General features: G+C 45.1%; 1 long non-coding RNA gene and 1 other non-coding gene across 2 annotated transcripts in view; both read right to left on the bottom strand.

Moving 5' to 3' along the window:
- Nucleotides 1–17,807, bottom strand: part of LOC114883637 — a 33,911-nt gene extending 16,104 nt beyond the window's left edge. The window contains exon 1 of the long non-coding RNA XR_003790633.1: nucleotides 17,547–17,807. This is a non-coding gene — a long non-coding RNA (uncharacterized LOC114883637). The remainder of the gene's footprint in view (nucleotides 1–17,546) is intronic.
- Nucleotides 17,808–19,331: 1,524 nt separating this feature from the next.
- On the bottom strand, nucleotides 19,332–19,500 carry LOC114884906. Its single transcript, XR_003790967.1, has one exon. It is a non-coding gene; the product is annotated as a U1 spliceosomal RNA (small nuclear RNA).
- Nucleotides 19,501–23,005: the final 3,505 nt, after the last annotated feature.

The raw sequence follows: 23,005 nt of genomic DNA, 5'->3' as shown, positions 1-23,005 counted from the left end.
TGCAGGGGACACGGGTTAGTGCCCCAGTCCGGGAGGATCCCACATGCCACGGAGCGGCTGGGCCCGTGAGCCATGGCTGCTGGGCCTGCGCATCCGGAGCCTGTGCTACACAATGGGAGAGGCCACAACGGTGAGAGGCCCGCATATCGCAAAAAAAAAAAAGAGAGAGAGAAAGAATGATATAAAAGGGAAGAGAGGAGGCATGGAGGGATGGAAAGCAATGCAAGATGCAGGCAGCAGCAGCTGGTTGGCCACAGAACTACACCACTGGCTACAGTTAAACAGTTAAGGAAAAACAAAAAGTCAAGAATCCAGGTCTCAGGCAGGGCTGAGAGAATCTGAGGAAATGTATTGATTATGTTCAATACAGATGTCAAATAAGTTTAAGAAATACGAGGTATTACACACTCCCTCTTTTTTTTTAAGATTTATTTATTCATTTTATATTTTATTATTGCTGCATTGGGTCTTTGTTGCTGCACACGGGCTTTCTCTAGTTGCAGCAAGCGGGGGATACTCTGTTGTAGTGTGTGGGCTTCACATCGCGGTGGCTTCTCTTGCTGCAGAGCATGGGCTCTAGGCACGTGGGCTTCAGTACTTGTGGCTTGCGGGCTCTAGAGTGCAGGCTCAGTAGTTGTGGTGCATGGGCTTAGTTGCTCCACAGCATGTGGGATCTTCCCGGACCAGGGCTTGAACCCATGCCCCCTGCATTGGCAGGCAGACTCTTAACCAATGCCCCACCAGGGAAGTCCCACACTCCCTCTTAAACACTTGCAATGCATAATAGCACATTCACAGTTCTAGGAGCACCTCAGCAAAAAAGTCAATTTCAATCTATTTAACCCAGCATTTTCCAAACTTATTTGACCATGGAAGCTTTCTTTCATGTCCTACTTGTCTGTAGAACTCAGTTCTTTTCAGCTGTGGCTACTAGAATCTGGGGCTCAGGAGAGAGTAAAAATTGGAAATAAAGATTTGAGAAACATACAGATAGTGATTGAAGGCTAGAGAATGAAGGGGATCATGCAGGAAGAGTTTGTAGTTTGATCCTAATCCTGAGTCTTGGGATACACCAGTATTAAGGGACAAACACAGGAAGAACAGATTGGTTCAAGGTGGTGGAGTAGAAGGACATGCGCTCACTCCCTCTTGCGAGAGCACGAGAATCACAACTAACTGCTGAACCATCATCGAGAGGAAGACACTGGAACTCACCAAAAAAGATAACCTACATCCAAAGACAAAGGAGAAGCCTCAATGAGATGGTAGGAGGGGCGCAATCACAGTAAAATCAAATCCCATAACCACTGGGTGGGTGACTCACAAACTGGAGAACAATTACACCACAGAAGTCTACCCACTGCAGTAAAGGTTCTGAGCCCCACATCAGGCTTCCCAACCTGGGGGTCTGGTAACGGGAGGAGGAATTCCTAGAGAATCAGACTTTGAAGGCTAGAGGGATTTGATTGCAGGACTTCGATAGGACTGGGGGAAACAGAGACTCCATTCTTGGAGGGCATACACAAAGTAGTGTGTGCACTGGGACCCAGGGGAAGGAGCAGTGACCCCATAGGAGACTGAGCCAGACCTACCTGCTAGTGTTGGAGGGTCTCCTGCAGAGGCGGGGGGTGGCTGTGGCTCACCGTGGGGACAAGGACACTGGCAGCAGAAGTTCCGGGAAGTACTTCTTGGCGTGAGCCCTCCAAGAGTCTGCCATTAGCCCCACCAAACAGCCTATGGGCTCAGGTGCTGGGTCACCTCAGGCAAAACAACCAACAGAGAGGAAACTCAGCCCCACCCATCAGCAGACAAGCGGATTAAAGTTTTACTGATCGCTGCCAAACAGAGCAACACCCAGCTCTACCCACCACCAGTCCCTCCCATCAGGAAACTTGCACAAGCCTCTTAGATAGCCTCATCCACCAGAGGGCAGACAGCAGAAGAAAGGAGAACTACAGTCCTGCAGCCTGTGGAACAAAAACCACATTCACAGAAAGATAGACAAAATGAAAAGGCAGGGGACTATCTACCAGATCAATGAACGAGATAAACCCCAGAAAAACAATTAAATGAAGTGGAGATAGGCAACCTTCCAGAAAAAGAATTCCAAATAATGATAGTGAAGATGATCCAGGGCCTCGGGAAAAAGAATGGAGGCAAATATCTAGAAGATGCAAGAAATGTTTAACAAAGACCTAGAAGAATTAAAGAGCAAACACCTAGAAGAATTAAAGAACAAACAAACGGAGATGAACAATACAGCGACTGAAATGAAAAATACACTAGAAGGAATCAACAGCAGAATAACTGAAGCAGAGGAACGCATAAGTGACCTGGAAGACAGAATGGTAGAATTCACTGCCACAGAACAGAATAAAGAGAAAAGAATGAAAACAAATGAAGACAGCCTAAGAGATCTCTGGGACAACATTTAAACACACCAACAGTCACATTATAGGGGTCCCAGAAGGAGAAGAGAGAGAGAAAGGACCCAAGAAAATATGTGAAAAGATTATAGTCGAAAACTCCCTAACATGGGAAAGGAAAGAGCCACCCAAGTCCAGGAAGCACAGACAGTCCCAGGCAGGATAAACCCAAGGAGAAACATGCCGAGACACATAGTAATCATACTGACGAAAATTAAAGACAAAGAAAAATTATTAAAAGCAACAAGGGAAAAACGACAAATAACATACAAGAGAACTCCCATAAGGTTAACAGCTGATTTCTCAATAGAAACTCTACAAGCCACAAGGGAGTGGCACGATATATTTAAAGTGATGAAAGGGAAGAACCTACAACCAACATTACTCTACCCGGCAAGGATCTCATTCAGATTTGACGCAGAAATCAAAAGCTTTACAGACAAGCAAAAGCTAAAAGAATTCAGCACCACCAAACCAGCTCTACAACAAATGCTAAAGGAACTTCTCTAAGTGGGAAACATAAGAGGAGAAAAGGACCTACAAAAACAAACCCAAAACAGTTAAGAAAATGATAATAGGAACATACATATGGATAATTACCTTAAATGTGAATGGATTAAATGCTCCAACAAAAAGATAGAGGCTTGCTGAATGGATACAAAAACAAGACCTATATATATGCTGTCTACAAGAGACCCACTTCAGACCTAGGGACACATACCAACTGAAAGTGAGGGAATGGAAAAATATATTCCACACAAATGGAAATCAAAAGAAAGCTGGAGGGCTTCCCTGGTGGCGCAGTGGTTAAGAATCTCCCTGCCAGTGCAGGGGACACGGGTTCGAGCCCTGGTCCGGGAAGATCCCACATGCCATGGAGCAGCTAAGCCTGTGAGCCACAACTACTGAGCCTGCGATCTAGAGCCTGTGAGCCACAACTACTGAAGCCCACAAACCTAGAGACTGTGCTCCGCAACAAGAAGCCCGCACACCGTAACAAAGAGTAGCCCCCACTCGCTGCAACTAGAGAATGCCCGTGTCCCGCAACAAAGACCCAACTAGGCCAAATAAATAAATAAATAAATTTTAAAAAAGAAAGCTGGAGTAACAATACTCATATCAGATAAAATAGACTTTAAAATAATGTTACAATAGACAAGGAAGGACACTACATAATGATCAAGGGATCAATCCAAGAAGAAGATATAACAATTGTAAATATATATGCACCAAACATAGGAGCACCTCAATACATAAGGCAAGTGCTAACAGCTATAAAAGAGGAAATTGGCAGTAACACAGTAATAGTGGGGGACTTTAACACCTCACTTACACCAATGGACAGATCATCCAGACAGAAAATTAATAAGGAAACACAAGCTTTAAATGACACAACAGACCAGATAGATTTAACTGATATTTATAGGACATTCCATCTGAAAACAGCAGATTACACTTCCTTCTCAAGTGCGCACGGAACATTCTCCAGGATAGATCACATCCTGGGTCACATATCAAGACTTGGTAAAATTAAGAAAATTGAAATTATATCAAGCATCTTTTCCCAACACAACGTTATGAGATTAGAAATAAATTACAGGGAATAAAAACATAAAAACACAAACACATGGAGGCTAAACAATATATTACTAAGAAACCAAGAGAGAGCTTCCCTGGTGGCGCAGTGGTTGAGAGTCTGCCTGCCGATGCAGGGGACATGGGTCCTGCCCTGGTTCGGGAAGATCCCACATGCCGCGGAGCGGCTGGGCCCGTGAGCCATGGCCACTGGGCCTGCGCTCCGCAGCGGGAGAGGCCACAGCAGTGAGAGGCCCGCGTACCGTCAAAAAAAAAAAAAAAAGAAATCAAGAGATCACTGAAAAACTCAAAAAGGAAACCAAAAAATACCTAGAGAAAAATGACAATGAAAACACGATGATCCAAAACCTATGGGATGCAGCAAAAGCAGTTCTAAGAGGGAAATTTATAGCAATACAACCCTACTTCAAGAAACAAGAAAAATCTCAAATAAACAATCTAACTTTACACCTAAAGGAACTAGAGAAAGAAGAACAAAGAAAATCCAAAGTTAGTAGAAGAAAAGAAATCATAAAGATCAGAGCAGAAATAAATGAAATAGAAACAAAGAAAACAATAGCAAAGATCAATAAAACTAAAAGCTGGTTCTTTGAGAAGATAAACAAAATTGATAAACCTTTATCCAGACCCATCAAGAAAAAGAGGGAGAGGAATCAAATCAATAAAATTAGGAATGGAAAAGGAGAAGTTACAATAGACACCACAGAAATACAAAGCATCCTAAGAGACTACTATAAGCAACTCTATGCCAATAAAATGGACAACCTGGAAGAAATGGACAAATTCTTAGAAAGGTATAACCTTCCAAGGCTGAACCAGGAAGAAATGGAAAACATGAACCGACCAATCACAAGTAATGAAATTGAAACTGTGATTAAAAATCTTCCAACAAACAAAAGTCCAGGACCAGATGGCTTCACAGGCGAATTCTACCAAACATTTAGAGAAGAGCTAACATCCACCCTTCTCAAACTCTTCCAAAAATTTGCAGAGGAAGTAACACTCCCAAACTCATTCTATGAGGCCACCATCATCCTGATACCAAAGCCAGACAAAGATACTACAAAAAAAGAAAATTACAGACCAATATCACTGATAAATATAGATGCAAAAATCCTCAACAAAATACTAGCAAACAGAATCCAACAACACATTAAAAGGCTCATACACCATGATCAAGTGGGATTTATCCCAGGGATGCAAGGATTCTTCAATATACGCAAATCAATCAGTGTGATACACCATATTAACAAATTGAAGAATAAAAACCATATGATCATCTCAATAAATGCAGAAAAAGCTTTTGACAAAATTCAACACCATTTATGATAAAAACTCTCCGGAAAGTGGGCATAGAGGGAAACTACCTCAACATAGTAAAGGTCATATATGACAAACCCACAGCAAACATCATTCTCAATGGTGAAAATCTGAACACATTTCCTCTAAGATCAGGAATAAGACAAGGATGTCCACTCTTGCCACTGTTATTCAACATAGTTTTGGAAGTCCTAGCCACAGCAATCAGAGAAGAAAAAGAAATAAAAGGAATACAAATTGGAAAAGAAGAAGTAAAACTGTTACTGTTTGCAGATGACATGATACTATACATAGATAATCCTAAAGATGTCACCAGTAAACTACTAGAGCTAATCACTGAATTTGGTAAAGTAGCAGGATACAAAATTAACACACAGAAATCTCTTGCATTCCTATACACTAATGATGAAAGATCAGAAAGAGAAATTAAGGAGACAATCCCATTCACCATTGCAATAAAAAGAATAAAATACCTAGGAATAAACCTACCTAAGGAGGTAAAAGACCTGTACTCAGAAAGACACTGATGAAAGATATCAAAGACGACAGAAACAGATGGAGAGATATACCATGTTCTTGGATTGGAAGAATTAATATTGTGATAATGACTATACTACCCAAAGCAGTATACAGTTTCAATGCAATCCCTATCAAATTACCAATGGCATTTTTTACAGAACTAGAACAAAAAATCTTAAAATTTGTATAGAGACACAAAAGACCCCAAATAGCCAAAGCAATCTTGAGGGAAAAAAACAGAGCTGGAGGAATCAGACTTCCTGACTTCAGACTATACTACAAAGCTACAGTAATGAAGACAATATGGTACTGGCACAAAAACAGAAATATAGATCAATGGAACAGGATAGAAACCCCAGAGGTAAACCCATGCACCTATGGCCACCTTATTTTTGATAAAGGAGGCAAGAATATACAATGGAGAAAAGAGAGTTTCTTCAATAAGTGGTGCTGGGAAAACTGGACGGCTACATGTAAAAGAATGAAATTAGAACACTCCTTAACGCCATACACAAAAATATACTCAAAATGGATTAAAGACCTAAATTTATGGCCAGACACTATAAAACTCTTAGAGGAAAACATAGGAAGAACACTCTTTGACATAAATCACAGCAACATCTTTTTTGACCCACCTCCTAGAGTAATGAAAATAAAAACAAAAATAAACAAATGGGACCTAATGAAACTTAAAAGCTTTTGCACAGCAAAGAAACTATAAACAAGACGAAAAGACAACCTTCAGAATGGGAGAAAATATTTACAAATGAATCAATGGACAAAGGATTAATCTCCAAAATATATAAACAGCTCATGCAGCTCAATATTAAAAAAAAACAAACAACCCAATCCAAAAATGGGCAGAAGACCTAAATAGACATTTCTCCAAAGAAGACATATAGATGGCCAAGAGGCACATGAAAAGCTGCTCAACATTACAAATTATTAGAGAAATGCAAATCAAAACTACAATGAGGTATTACCTCACACCAGTTAGAATGGGCATCATCAGAAAATCTACAAACAACAAATGCTGGAGAGGGTGTGGAGAAAAGGGAACCCTCTTGCACTGTTGGTGGGAATGTAAATTGATACAGCCACTATGGAGAACAGTATGAAGGTTCCTTAAAAAACTAAAAATAGAACTACCATACGACCTAGCAATCCCACTACTGGGCATATACCCAGAGAAAACCATAATTCAAAAAGACACATGCACCCCAGTGATCATTACAGCACTGTTTACAATAGCCAGGTCATGGAAGCAACCTAAATGTCCATCAACAGAAGAATGGATAAAGAAGATGTGGTACATATATACAATGGAGTAGTACTCAACCATAAAAAGGAACAAAATCAGGTCATTTGTAGAGATGTGGATGGACTTAGAGTGTCATACAGAGTGAAGTAAGTCAGAAAGAGAAAAGCAAATATCGTATATTAACGCATATATGTGGAATCTAGAAAAATGGTGCAGATGAACCGTTTTGCAAGGCATAAATAGAGACACAGATGTAGAGAACAAACGTAGGAACACCAAAGGGGGAAAGCGGGGGCGGGTGGGGAGTGATAGTGCTGGGATGAATTGGGAGATTGGCATTGACATATATACACTGATATGTATAAAACAGATAACAAATAAGAACCTGCTGTATAAAAAATAAATAAATAAAGATTTAAAAAAATACACAGGAAGAAGAGCTCTTAAAAGAGATAAGGAAGAAACAGTCAAAAAATTAGGAGAATCAGAAACCGTCATTAGGTAGTTAAAGCAGAAATGAATTTACAATCAGATGTAGGTAAGCAGAGGACACCTTAGGACTGAGCTACTAAAAATCCATCCTAGGTCCCTGGGGGTCCAGTGGTTAGGCCTCTGCAGTTTAATTGCCGAGGACCCGGGTTCGATCCCTGGTCAGGGAACTAAAGATCCCACAAGCTGCGAGGTGCAGAAAAAAAAAATTCATCCTAACCATCAGATATTACCCAGGAGCTTGTGAGAAATGCAGAATCTGAGATCTCACTCCAGATCTACTGAATCAGAATCTACCCTTTAGCTGGATCCTCAGGCCAAGATGAACATTAAAATTTGCCAAGCTTTGACTCACAATATTGCTGGAAGGCCTGGAGGAGTAGACTTAAAACGAAGCTTCCAGGGCTTGCCTGGTGGCGCAGTGGTTGAGAGTACGCCTGCCGATGCAGCGGACACGGGTTCGTGCCCCGGTCCGTGAGGATCCCACATACTGCAGAGTGGCTGGGCCCGTGAGCCATGGCCGCTGAGCCTGCGCGTCCGGAGCCTGTGCTACGCAACGGGAGAGGCCACAACAGTGAAAGGCCCGCGTACCGCAAAAAAAAAAAAAACAACGAAGCTTCCAGAGATAACTGTAAGCCCTCAGGATCATCACGCCTCTATCGTCAGGATCAGGAAAGAAGCTACGACCACTCTGCTACAGGAAGCTGCTAAACCAGGAAGCTAGTGACCAGGAAACAAGTCTGCCACAATCCACACCTGCAAAATTGATGCCTCACCTGCCCCTTCTCTCCACTTAGCTCCAGGTTCAAGTCCTGTGCAAGTTCACTGAATTAGCAATTCCTAAATCACATTTGGAATGCCAGCTGCAAGGGCATCTAGGTAGTGTGTCTTCCCAGCTTAAACTAGAAGGAAGTAGAAAGGGATTGTGTGAATCACAGTATCCACCACTGGTGGTGTCACAGAAGCTCTAACAAGTGCTGATATCTGCCCCCCAATATCTATTCTCCCTTTCATCCATAGCAATAGACTACCCAGTATAAGGACATTTCCCAGCCTCTCTGCAGATAGATCTGACCCATGAGATTAAGTTTGGGCCAATAATATAAAAGCGAAAGTGTCACATAGCAGCTCCTGGGAATCTTTGAGAGACAGCAGGAGCATGTCCTTTATATTCTTCTTTGTCCCTCCTTCCAACATGCTGCTTGGAGCACCATCTTGGACCATGAAGTTGAGGACTACACCCTGGTGTTGGCAGAGCAGAGCTAGAAAGAGTCACCCTTCCAGCTCTGAGGACTGATTCTGTATACATGAAGAACAAATCAACCACGGTTACCTTGGATCACTGCCAGCAGAACCTAATTCTAACCAATACAGATTTCAAGGGCACTGGTTCTTGACATTTTGGCAGATCACTGATCCCTTCTGAGAATCCAATGAATGCCCTGGACCATCCTCCCTAGAAAGATGCAGATTTGTACAACACTTGGTATAAAAATTTTAAAGACTGCATGTTGTTTCTTCCTTAAGACAATCTCTCATGGATCCCTAGTTAGGAAGCCCTAGAGTTGAGATTTTTCAAGAAGAAACAATTGTAATCGACAGGTAAATGAAAAATTTAAAGAAAAAGTAAGAACTGGGAAGTGGCCCCTGGATTTGGCTTCAGATTGCTGATGCCATTAGTAGGAGCAGTTTCAGTGCAGTGCGGTGAGGTGGGACAGAAGCTACACTGTAGAGTGCCAGAAGAATGGGAATCAGGGAAGTGGAGGCAGCAAGATCATCAACTATTTAGAATAGCATGGCCCTGAAGAGAGAGGTGGCCAGGAGACAGTGGAGGCCATGGGCTCCAGGGAACATTTTCCTGGCCTTCTTCTGCTTCTAGGACTAGACCAGCCAGAGTTAGGGTAATCTGAGATATCCAATACCACTCAGTGTTGCAGCCCAACTGGTGGCTTTGGCCTTCACTGCCCTGGAAATGCTGATGCTGTCTCAAAAATTAGCATTGAGGGGGAGCCTGGGAGCAGGAAAGGTCCCTGCAGGAATGAAGGCTGGAGGATGTTTTGGGCTCAGTCAGAGTAGATGCTATTAATTAAGTCCTTCCCCTTCAGACACCACACACTAGGGTGCCCTGGACATCCTTCCATGAGACGACTGCCCCTGCTGCCCCTCCGTCCCCACTTCTGGTGTTGCTGCTGTGACTGAATCCAAGACCTGAAACCAGTGCGTCCAATAGCCTCCACACAACGGTGGAGCTAATGTCCAAGCAGACCACAGCCAGTCCTCAGGAGAGGAGAGGGAAGCACACCACGCATCCTGGTTTCTCTTCTCACCAGGAAGCTCCTTCATGCTCTTCTGCAATCAGGCCCAGCACTGGCATTCCTGGCATGTCTCCATGACTCTCTCCACCCACACCTCCTCAACCCTGCTCTGCGATCCCAGCCTCATCCCTTTCTTCTCACCCTGAGCCCTTCCTTTCATCATCCCTGAACACATTAGTCACTTACATCCTCTCTTTTTTTAGCATCATCCTTTCTAATGATAAAACCACCTTCCCAATGAAAGATTTATTGTGCAGGGAACCCTCCCCAGCTCCCCACGGTGGTGAAATTAGACAAAGGCTAGTCACATGTGGGAAACTGGAGAAGGAAATAGCTGATTTACACCCGAGCCCTGGGGAACAGCACCATCAGTGGGAGCCTATGGCAGAGGCTCCACCCTGAGTGGCGGAACTTTTATGGGGACACAAACTGCCCATTTATCTCCTATCTTGGGAGGAAGCAAGGATCCTCACTGGGGCCTGGCACTTGCCGGTTTGCTGATTGCTGGGCCAAACTGTCAGGTTTTAGTAGTCCTTCAAGGGCATCCAGGGAGAAAGCGATGGTCCCGGGTCAGAGCTGGAGCAGGGTTTGCTCTCACCTCTGTGGCCTCCACTTCCCAGGACATACTCCTGCTGCTCTGGACCACGGCAACCTCCAGAAAGGAGACTGGGCTTACGAAATGGAAATTGTCCAGCAAAACTTAAAAACATCCCACCGGTACCCACCTTACTTCCCACTACCAAGGCCCCAGTGTTCAAAAAATACAGAGCTTAGCAGCCACAGAAAGCCTTTCAGAAAAATTAGAGCTGAGCCAAACATCCAAGTACTGGGGGCCTGGTTCCCTAGGGCAGCCTCGTCCTCCTCCCCTGACCAGCATTTCCTGGGTGAGGAGGAAGAATTCAGCAAAAGGAAGAATTCAGCAAAAAATGTCCCCCTGGAATTTTAGCAAGGGGCCTGGAAAGAAACACAGGCTCTGGCCTCTGAAAAACCTAGGTGGCAATCCCATCCCTGCCACTGACCTGCTGTGTGACTTTGGCCATATCCCTTAACTTCTCTGAGCTTCCACTTGCTTTCTCAACTGTAGACTAAGAATTAGAATTCCCCTTATATACGGTTGTAAAAATTAAACAAAATAAGGTCTGCAGAGTTCCTGGCTGTTATTAAGTTACCAACCTGCTTGGAGATATAGCCTCTAAAAGAAACTGTTTCCCATTTTCTGAAATGCTCTCCTCTCTGCCCTTAGCTTCCCTTTCTCCTCTCTCTTCATTTCTTTCCCCAGCACGGGGAAAGATCTCCTAAGTCCCCACTATTCGAAGGTCCAGGGTGGCAAGGAGCCTAATCCAGGAGTTTGTGAGAAATGCAGAATCTGAGGCCTCACCTCAGACCCCCTGAGTCTGAACCTGCATTTTAATGAGATCCTCAAGTATTTCTCTGTGCAAATTAAAGTTTGAGAAGCACTTGCACTGGGTTACCCCTTGCTTTTTTTATTAACAACATCAAATAGAACTGAATTTCACACAACTTAATGGGAGTTTCCCTCTAGCAAATTGCTACACACTAAAATCTCCTCAATTGTGACACTTGAGCAACAACAAATCATAATATTAATTAAAATAATAACACAATCTATTATGTGTTTAATGCTTTGGTATTTACAACACTCTTCTTTTTTCTTTCTTTATTTTTTTTGAGGTACGCGTACCTCTCACCACCGTGGCCCCTCCCATTGCGGAGCACAGGCTCCGGACGTGCAGGCTCAGTGGCCATGGCTCACAGGCCCAGCCGCTCCGCGGCACATGGGATCCTCCCAGACCGGGGCACGAACCCGCGTCCCCTGCATCGGCAAGCGGACTCTCAACCACTGCGCCACCAGGGAAGCCCTACAACACTCTTTTATACCCACATAATCTCATCTGATACTAGAATATGGGATGGCTATCTTCAATCAGAGAGTGCTTCAGTGAGCAAATGACTAAATGATTGAATGGATGACTTGGGGACTATTTAGTGGAGAGAAATTGAATTACAAGAGGGCTTTTAGGATTACACCAATGAGGAATTTTGTCCAGTCGCTGGTAAGAGATTCAAAACAACAGTGACCTAAACAAGATAGGGACTTATTTTCCTCTCACATAATAAACCATCTGCAGGCAGGTCAGGCTGGTATGGGGATTCTACAAGGTCTCAGAAGCTGGAATCTGTCATCTGCTCTGCCATCCTCAGCACATGACGTCTATCTTCAAGATCACCTCATGAGTGAAAGATGGCTGTTGGAGCTCACCCATCAAATTCATGTCCCAGGGACAAAGAAAGAAGAATAGGGGGAAAGGGAAAAGGGGTGCTTGCTGAGTTAACTCCTTTAAACAGTTTTCCCAAAATCCCACCCAATCACTTCCACTGACCTCTCATTAGACATCCCCCTTTGCAAGGAAGGTTGGGAAATGTGGTTTTATTAGCCAGATACATGGTGCCCCCAACATAGGAGTAAGTAAGGTGGGGATAATGGCTATTAGGATGAAAGTTAGCATTCTCTGCCAAAAGGGGTATGAATGAAAGGGAAGAATGCATATACAGATCATGTTCAGTGTGTCAAGGCCTTCTTGGAAGTGTTTTGTGTTTCTCCCCATGCAACAGCTCAATAAGGAATAGAACAGGGCTTCCCGGGTGGCGCAGTGGTTGAGAATCCACCTGCCAATGCAGAGGACATGGGTTCAAGCCCTGGTCTGGGAAGATCCCACATGCCGCAGAGCAACTAAGCCCCTGCGCCACAACTACTGAGCCTGCGCTCTAAGGCCCACGAGCCACAACTACTGAGCCCGTGTGCCACAACTACTGAAGCCCACGCACCTAGAGCCCGTGCTCCACAACAAGAGAAGCCACTGCAATGAGAAGCCCGCGCACCACAACCAAGAGTAGCCCCCGCTCGCCGCAACTAGAGAAAGCCCACGCGCAGCAACGAAGACTCAACGCAGCCAAAAATAAATAAATAAATTTATAAAAAATAAATAAATAAGGAATAGAACAGTCTGGACAGGAGGGACTGGTCCCTGCTAGGCTGCTTCTGGGGAAAAGGAAAAAGTCTTCTTACCAATGTATTACCTGAGGGCTCAAAATGGGGGGAGGTGAAAAATCAGGCCCCTCAGCTGGTCCAGCTCAGCTGGAGTGTTGTTTTGTCTCCAGAGGATGCTGGTTCATGATGGAGTTGTCATCACTCGTGCTCTTCTTCCTGCCTGGGATGCTCTCCCTCCTCGACATCCTAATTCCAATCTTCTTCCACCCAACCCCTGCCCCGTCCTTCAGTTCTCAGCTTGTATGTTCTCACAACCCTGTGATATATTTTGTAGGGGAGCAAAATTTGCCACACCAGAATATGTCTCTTTGGCATGAGGAAGAAACAAAAGACTCAGGAAGTTTTTTTCTTTGTTTTCTTTTCACCTCCCCCTTAACCACCTAAAAGAATTCAGAGAGAGGGCCTTCTCCAGGAAAGAGAACTATCACCAGAGCTATCTATAGTATAATATGAACTAGGTGTGGTAGACAGGCAGGAAACTAGCAAAGTCTGTTTGTTAAAATTCCTCTCTCTGTCCCATTGTTTCTACACGGCCCAGCAAACATTTAACAAACATTTGCTCTTTTTTTCATCTTCCTACAAATTGCCTTCCTTCCCTTTGAAGTCCCAGACACGTGCTCCCTTCTCCTTAGTCCAGAATGACATATATACCTCATGCTGCCTGTATTTGGAATCTCTCATGTTAATATGGATTTCTTGTACATAAGTAATTAAATTTGATTTTCTCCTGTTAGTCCGTCTCGTGTCAATTTAATTCTTAGACCAGACAGAAGAGCAGAGAAAGGTAGAGGAAAATTTTTTTTCTTCTTGACAGTTCTCATAAACCTGGATTTTACCTGTATAGTACTTGTTCCAGGTCTGTCCTGCCCTAGCCTCCAAGTATAAGGTCCCTGGGGGTATATACCACATCTATCCTATTCATCGTTAAATTTCCAGTACTTTGAGGGTTTTGGGGGCGTTCTTGTTTTGTTTTTATAAATTTATTTATTTATTTTTGGCTGCACTGGGTCTTCGTTGATGCGCGTGGGCTTTCTCTAGTTGCGGCGAGCGGGGGCTACTCTTCGTTGTGTTGCACGGGCTTCTCATTGTGCTGGCTTCTCTTGTTTCAGATCACAGGCTCTAGACGTACGGGCTTCAGTAGTTGTGCCACATGGGCTCAATAGTTGTGGCTTGTGGGCTCTAGAGCGCAGGCTCAGTAGCTGTGGCACACCGGCTTAGTTGCTCCATGGCATGTGGGATCTTCCCAGACCAGGGCCCGAACCCATGTCCCCTGCATTGGCAGGTGGATTCTTAACCACTGCGCCACCATGGAAGTCCCAAATTTCCAGTACTTTGCACAGTACCTGGAACATAGTAGATGTACCAGAAATATTTCTTGAATGAATAAATGTGTTTGATAAGGAAGTTCATACTATTCCTTAGCTCTTTGGATCAATAACAACAACAACAAAATCTATCTAAACTAGCTTAAGCAAAAAGGGGAAACTTAATTTTAATGATATCAGAGTCTAGATTACAGCCTAGCCTCAGGAATGGAGCAGAATCAGAAACGCAAACACCACTGGAAGTCTCCTCATCTTTCATTCTCTCTCATCAAACCAGCTTCCCCTGCTTGTTACTTCCACACAGTAAGAAAAATATGACTGTCAAGAGAACCTAAGGGTTATATGTTATTGGACCAATCAGCTGGAGAGAAGTTAAAATAGCTCTTTCTCTCTCCAAAATTCCCAAGCAGAAAAATTATTGTTCCAGTGTGGGTCAAGTGCCTGACCCTGGACCAATCAAGTGACCAGGGGCCAGGGGCCTACTGTAGAAACATGACAGTTCCCACTGCAACGTTGTAGTTTGGGTGTGGGAGAGCTGACTCCTGGAAGAGAGGTTTGGGGCAGACCAAACTGTGGACGACCACTGAAGTGAGCATGGGCTCCCCAACACACACCAGCCCAGCTCCTCGGCCACAGCTCCAGCATCTCCTTGGATTCATGCCAGGTTCTCTGGGGCCTCCACTGGGTCTCCAGGGTGCTTGCTGGAGTTCTCTGGTAGATTCTAGTATCTGGATTTCACTCTTCATTAATTACTCAGAACCGTTCTTCCCCAACAATGCCAGTGTTCAGAGGGACCATGGGCACTTGAGGCTTCGCAGGGAAGGCCTCCTCAACAACCAGGAGGTCCTGCTGGGCCTTCCTGGCTGCAGAAGGTGGAAAGTGGAGTCCGGAGAGACATTAGGCAAGGTCAGACCTCAGGAGGAGGCAGCTCTCTCCATTATTTCCCCCAACAACCGCTCTATCCTACCAATTACATCTGGCCATCATGCAGCTCTGAGGGCTGGGCTTCCACAACCATGTAACAAATGAGGAAACTAAGGCCCTGAAAGGGGGCAGGATACGAGGTGTAGTCATTCAGCAGATCAACAGCAAAGATAACACTTGGAGTGAAGACTGCCGCCATGTCCTGCTCGCTGCACATGGTGGGCTGTCGCTCCAGGACCTTGCTTCAGATGTATAAGCTCCCCCATCCATTAAATCATTGATGTGTCTGTTGCTGACTCCAGGCTCTTTCTTCAGTCTTGAAGCAGGGCAAGCACAGGCCTTGTTTGCCTGTGGGGTGCAGCACAACATGTAGACATAAAGAGACCATCTTCCAGAGCCCATCTAGGAAGGATGATGAGAAACCCAGTCTGAATTAGTGCAGAACCCAGCTCCCCCCACATGTTCCAGCTCATCTTGCCTGGCCTCCTCATCCGTCAGTGGAGCTCTGGCCTCCTCATTGGCCAGTGGGCCTCCCAGCCTCCAAAGCAGCAATGAAAACTCTCATGCAGCATCTTCAGAGACACTCTGGGCTTCAACCATTACCCCAGGCCTTCCAGCCGAAGCTAATTTTAAAAAATGTGAAAGGATTTTTCTACAAATGGCAAGACGCTGTACGTGGAGAGTTGGATGTTACTTGGCTCCTGTGTTAGAACCAGTTTAGGTACCTTACTGTGAAAGTGAGTCCTACAGTATTTCAGTAAAAGGTATTCATAGCAAAAAAAAAAAAAAAAAGATGACACTAACTTAAGCCTCCTTTTTTTATGCTCTTAGTATAGGAACTGGAAGAGCTTGACATTTCTGCAGAGACATGGCTGTGCTCATCAAACACAGACTACATTTCCCAGGCCCCCTCGCATCTAGGTATGGACCATGTGATTGAGTTCAGCCCATAGGAGAAGGGTAGAAGAAATGCAAGCCACCTCCACATTTGCCCATAAAATATTCCAAGTAATCTTCCACACCCTCTCCCTTTCATCTGTGAGGCTGGAAGCAAAAGGTTCTGAGGTGACAGAGCTTCCTAATGGAAGAAGGCCGAATCTCTCATTTCACCGCTTGAAGGAGAGCTGCCCAGGAGAGAGCCACCCTACCAAGAAGATCTGCTGTGGACTTTACTGGAGCAAGAAATAAATCTCTACTGTATGTTAAGCCACTGAGTTTGGTTTTTTTTTTTTTTGGCCTTGCCGCACGGCTTGCAGGATCTTAGTTCCCCAACCAGAGATCAAACCCAGGCCCTCAGCAGTAAGAGCACGGAGTCCTAACCACTGGACCATCAGGGAATTCCAAGCCACTGAAATTTTGAGGCTATATGTTATCATCCATAGCCCAGCATACCTAGACTAGTACATCTCTGGTGAAGGCCCTCTTCTCTATAGAGAATTAGACCTGACCTCCTCTAGCACTCTCTCTGTCCTTTGACTCTGACAAAGACCCAAACTGCAAAGGGGCAGTGCAGCTTTGCAATTAGGAACAGAGGCCTTAAATCCAGTCACATCTGAGTCTGAACTCAAGACCCACCACAGACAGACCTAAGCAGCTTTCTTGATCTCTTTGAGCCTATTTCTACCTGTGTAAAATAATGATACCCAGTCCAAATGTGTTTGTAAGGATTCAGTGAGATATGATGTGCCAGTGGTCTCTGCCCTGGGGAGAATGAGGGAGAATGGATCTGGAGGGGTGAACAAAAGGCAGCAGGGCACCATGTCAATCAAGGGAAGGCTGGATTCTGTTTTATTTGGAATTTTTCAGCAGGAGAGTTCACCACTGCAGAAAATCATAATGCAATGGCAACAGTACTGGTGGTATTTGAGCCATTACTATAACATGTCTGTATCAGTGAGGGTTGCATTTGCAGTTGTTGCAGATTGGCGGGGAATAACTACTTCATTATATCTTCTAGTGAGGGTCTGCCCAAGCATTTCCCTGCTGAAAAAAACAAGTGTATGTATATATGTATATAATCTTCTCTGTATGGTTCCAATTTTAGTATATGTGCTGCCCAAGTGAGCATGAACTATATGTTCTATTATTATAAATTCTTTCTATATCCCCCTTTACACTAATTGTGGCATTTTGTGGTTTAATACTATTGAACTGGGATGTAGGCTGGTTACATTATCTATAAATGCTGAAGTGGCACTGAAACGTATTATAAGAAAAGGGCACTGGGTTGCATAAAGTTGAGAACTACAAGGTGTAGGTGACTCAAAGCCAGCACACTAAGAAGTGCTCGGTAAACAGTACCTATTTTTAGGAAGTCTGTTTATCACCCTTCATCGCCTCCAGGCACCGTTGGGTTGAGGACCCTGGAGACCAGTCCTGCTGTGAGTCACCAGCGCGGTCGGTCGCGGAGAAGAGGGCGCAGACGGGAAGCCAGTTCCCCTGGGGATGGTGGCGCTAAATGACGCAAGCGTGGGTCCCGAGCAACCGACACTGACACCACGGACCGCTCCCTGGGAAGCAAGGTGTCTCCTGAGGAAGGGACTCTTTCTCTCGAGCCCTGAAAGCCCCTCGCCGCCCTGTACCAAGGGCGCCTGCGCGGCTCCCTCGACGCAGACCAGCATCCTGGGCTTTCCCCCAAAGCCGCGCAGTGGGGCGGGGCCTGGCTCCAAAGCCGCCAACCAGGCGCGCCCGGCCCAGCTGACGTCAGCGAGTTGGACGGGTCGGGGAGGAGTGGAGTTGGCCTGGAAGCTAGGGCGTCTCACCCCCAGGGGAAGGGAGGAGGTGGGAGAATTGGGAGAAGAGGGAGGGAGGAAAAATGCAGGCGGGGACGGGAAGTGAGCCCGCGGAAGTCTGACTCAGGTCAGTCTGGACAGCCGTGGGGAGGGGAAACGGGGTACCAAGTTATTTACCTGTTTGAAACTTGGCATTCAAGGCGCCTGCCTCCATCTCCGTCCTAATCTCCCTGCCATGTCCGGGACCCTCCCGCAGAACTACTTATAGACTCCTCCAAAGGCCAGGCTAATCCATGCCTATGTGCCTTTGGGTACACAGTACCCTGCCTGAATTGCTTTTCTCTGGCTTATCTAGCTTGAGGCTTCCTTAAAAATGTCATCTTCTCCATGAAGTATTTCCCAGTCCAGACATAATTACTCTTATCTCTGCTAAAATCCACAGATGTCTACGGTAGACGAGAATGGCCGTTTATCACTTTCGTACAGTGCTTGCAAACTTCAGTCTCCATCAGAATTACCCAGAAGGGCTTGTTAAAGCACAGACTGCTGACTCCAGAGTTTCTGATTCTATTCTGGTCTGGGCTGGTGTTGGAGGAAGAATCGAGAGGGCATGACCACTGATTGACCCACCAGCTGGACTCAGGCAGTCTCAGGCTCCTCCCACACCCTTTGTCTTTGGAATGTAGGCTCAGCCTACTTTCCCACAGTGGGAGCTGTTTCAAGGACGTAGCCTTGAGAGAGAAAGGTGTTTTTGAGACCATCAGGACTGAATATATGACTGAATCCAGTTAAGGTCTCTTTAACTTTAAGGTTTTGGTGGGGAGGTACAGGGATCTATTCGTCTTGCAGGCGCCAAAGACAAGCCTCAGAAGTAAGTACCCTTGCTTATTAAATCTGCCACCTACCAATCTGGAGTGGTCTGCCTCTTTCTTTGGTCTCTCCCTGCCCTCTGGGTATGGGACCAGTTTGTGAACGTACAGGTAGGGCCAAGAATTTTCACTCCAAACCAAGTTCCCAGGTGTTGTTGATGCTGCTAGTCCAAGGATCACACTTTGAGAACCACTGGTTTAGTGCAAGAAATCATCGTGCCTGGGTACGATCAGTGCTTATTTGTTAATTCACTCAATAAATGTCTCCTTTGGGCCTGCTGTGTGCCAGCCGGGACCAGGGGTTGAGTATTCAGTGTAAGCAAAGCAGACATAGAACCTACCCCCACTGGGGACACGGAAATTAAGCAAATAAACATACTATTATATTAACAAATTGTGATAAACACTCTAAAGGAAAAGAAAAAGAATATCATGAAAAAGAATAGTAACAAGAACCTATTTTATATTTTTCCTATTTTTTTTTAAAGGGGAGAGCACAAACGCAGTCCCGCACAACCACAAATTATGCAACTGAGTTTCTTTCACACATTTTAGGAAATCGCAAGGGTCGGCACACTCGGAGTGCAACGGAGGAGCGTCGCCCTGGGAAATACCACCTTCTTGATCGTGGTATTTCCCCTGCCAGGTAAGTATACAATAACCTATTTTAGATTGAGTGGTCAGGTAAGGCTTCTGGGGGAAAAGGGGCATTCACAGAGGCGTATTTAAAACAAACTCCTATAGGGTGGACTTACTGCACAGTATTATGACCTATTTTTAAGTTGTCCAGCCTAACACTAGACTATGTTCTCCTTGAAAGCTAAACTCTTGTCCTATTAATATTTTGCCGGGACTTCCTTGGTGGCGTAGTGGTTAAGAATCCGCCTGCCGGGCTTCCCTGATGGCGCAGTGGTTGAGAGTCCACCTGCTGATGCAGGGGAGGCGGGTTCATGACCCGGTCCGGGAAGATCCCACATGCCGCGGAGCGGCTGGGCCCGTGAGCCATGGCCGCTGAGCCTGCGCGTCCGGAGCCTGTGCTCCGCAACGGGAGAGGCCACAACAGTGAGAGGCCCGTGTACCGCAAAAAAAAAAAAATAGAATCCGCCTGCCAAGGCAGGGGACATGGGTTTGAATCCTGGTCCGGGAAGATCCCACATGCCACGGAGCAACAAAGCCCATGCCTCACAACCACTGAGCCTGTGCTCTAGAGCCCGTGAGCCACAGCTACTGAAGCCCACATGCCTAGAGCTCGTGCTCCACAACAAGAGAAGCCACTGCAATAAGAAGCCCGCGCACTGCAACGAAGAGTAGCCCCCGCTCGCTGCAACTAGAGAAAGCACGCGCGCAACAACGAAGACCCAACGCAGCCAAAAATACATAAATAGTTATTTTTTAAAAAGACAAAAAAAAATATTTTTGCCTTTAGCGTGCTGCAGAGAGTAGGGCCTGGATAGATAACATAAGAATGGATGGAAAGATGGAGGGAACATTGGAAGAATGAACAAATGAATGAATAAAATGTCAGATGATGTATGCATGTGTGCATGGGTAGATGGATGGTTGGATGAAAGGATGGATGGTGGATGGATGGATAACTGTCTCTGGCATCAACACAGAGAACCAGGATTCTCTACCTACCAGTGAGGCCAGAGTAGAAACTGATAGAAACTTAGCTGACTCCTTTACTGTATTTCAAAATCCTGTTCATCATTTAAGGTGACCACAAATGGCCCCTTCTCCCCAGAGCTCCCTTGATTATCATTGCTCAGCCTCACTCCCCACATGAATGCGTTTTATCATCTCTCACACTCCCGCACATGCCACACTTACTTCAACACATGCAACTGCCCTATGCTTGCCACTTACCACCTGTGTGCAAGTTTCTTCTGTGTCAGACTCAGAAGGGAAAAGGACGGCGGGGGGAGGAAGAGGAGAAAGTTTTTCTCCTGGCTCTGAGCTAAAGAAGGCACAGAGCACAGAGGGTGGTGAGGAGATTCTTACTCTGATAATTTCTCACATGACTTCAAAAAAAAAGCACTTTAAATGACACATTTCCTCTAAATATGTGTCTTAGGCTCCTAAGAGGGACATAGTTTATTCAGAGATTCAATTTGAGTTAAATAAGGAGAAGGAAATCACCCAGGGCCCCTCTGGGGTGTTTAAAAATGGAAAGTGAAAAGAAAATTATGTAGAGACGAGTTCCTTCCGTTTGAAAGCTCTCCAACCAGGGATGAAAGTTCAACTGGCTCTGCAGGCTTCAGACTTCCATACACTTGTTTCCAGCCCCATGGAAGCTCTTAGCCACCCAAGCCTGTCCTCCTATGCCAAAGGAACTTGACTTCAGAAGGGAATTTCCAAAGGATTTACAGGTGGGAAAAGAGCCCCTCTGCAACCAAAAGAGGGCAGAACAGAGAATCTGGGACATGAAATTCCCCAGAGATTGAAATAAAATACTTCTCAACTGTGAAGGACTTGAACAGAATACTCTCAAAAGAGGACAAGAGATAACAGGTGTGGGATGAACGTCCAACCCCAATATTGACTAAAGAAGTGTAAAGAAAGCAAGATTTCCTAGGTATGCGCACACATGCATGCACACATTTCAAACTGTAATACTCCAAGTCAGGATGTCCTGAAATGGCCTCTAGTGGGACTGTAATTGGTACATTTCTGAAGTTATTGGGCAGTAAGTAGGTCTCAAATGTCTATAAAATTTTCATGCTCTTCCCCCCAAAAAAGTGGAGGATGCGATTTGACACCAATTTATTTCCAAATCTGATCATATATCCTAAAGGAATCACTTGAAATACAAAACAACAGCAAAAAGAACACTAAACACAAAGACATTCATCTCTGTGTTACATAAATTAGTGAAAGGCTGGAAACAGCCCAAAAGTCCAGCAACTAAAGAATGGTTGTTGGACTTCCCTGGTGGTACAGTGGTTAAGAATCAGCCTACCAATGCAGGGGACACGGGTTCGAGCCCTGGTCCAGGAAGATCCCACATGCCATGTAGCAACTAAGCCTGTGCGCCGCAGCTACTGAGCCTGTGCTCTAGAGCCCATGAGCCACAACTACTGAGCCCACACACCACAACTACTGAAGCCCGTGTGCCTAGAGCCTGTGCTCCACAACAAGAGAAGCCATCGCAATGAGAAGCCTGCACACCACAACGAAGAGTAGCCCCCGCTCGCCGCAACTAGAGAAAGCCCACACGCAGCAACAAAGACCCAATGCAGCCAAAAATAAAATATTAATTAATTAATTAATTTTTTTTAAAAAGTGCTGGCTCAGTAGTAAATATGCTGTTTATTTATGAAGGAAGGAAGGAAGGGAGGAAGGAAGGTTGGTTGTTGGTTGGACATTTATAGAATTCGATATATCCATGTCCAATTATGTGTTCTTCAGGGTTCTTCCTTGGGGAATGTGCTAGCAGCGATGTTGTGTAGGATGTAGGCTGCAGGTCCTTCAGGAGAACACCCTGACTGAGTCCCTCGAGTCCAAAACCTGGTTCTCAGCTCCTCAGGGTCAGAACCTTACTTCTTACTGCACCACATAAGAGCAAATTCTTGGTGACAGACTTTCACTAATAACACCCATGGCTGATAACATCAAAGGCTGATTTATTAGATTATGGTGGATGATATCCCTTTTCAAACATCAGAATACGTAGCCACTGCCCAAAATCTGTCCCTCATCTGGTTTTGTGTAGATGGGAGGAAACATCAGAAGGTTTCTTGGTGAGCTGCATGTTTGAATAAAAGAAAATGGGTAGTCTTGAGGAGTATTTTTTCAAACCATGGTGAAGCTTGATGAAATGTCCTTGATCTACAGGACAGACAATTTCTCTAATGACTAAGATGCTTGTTTCTCTCCCCTGGAGAGCCCAAAGGCTGCTTGGTGACCAGCTGGCTTTCTTGCACCTGCCTGTCCATGCTCACTGCTTCTCTTTTTATGAATGCAGTTCCATTCTCAGCACAGGTGACTGACCAATTCAGGGGTGGCACCAGCTGGATCAGTCATCGTCCCTCCTATGGGCATATGGAGTTGGGATTGTGCTAGTTCTCAATCTATTGCCTCTCAGCTTCAAATTCAATCTTCATTGTCTGCCCTGCAGAAATTTAGTGGATCATCTCAAAATTTTTCCTTTGCGAGCTGA

The sequence above is a fragment of the Monodon monoceros genome, unplaced genomic scaffold, assembly GCF_005190385.1.
Source record: "Monodon monoceros isolate NGI ecotype Baffin Bay Population unplaced genomic scaffold, NGI_Narwhal_1 Super_Scaffold_5, whole genome shotgun sequence".
Classification (NCBI taxonomy): domain Eukaryota; kingdom Metazoa; phylum Chordata; class Mammalia; order Artiodactyla; family Monodontidae; genus Monodon; species Monodon monoceros.
This window is presented reverse-complemented; position numbering and strand designations above follow the sequence as displayed.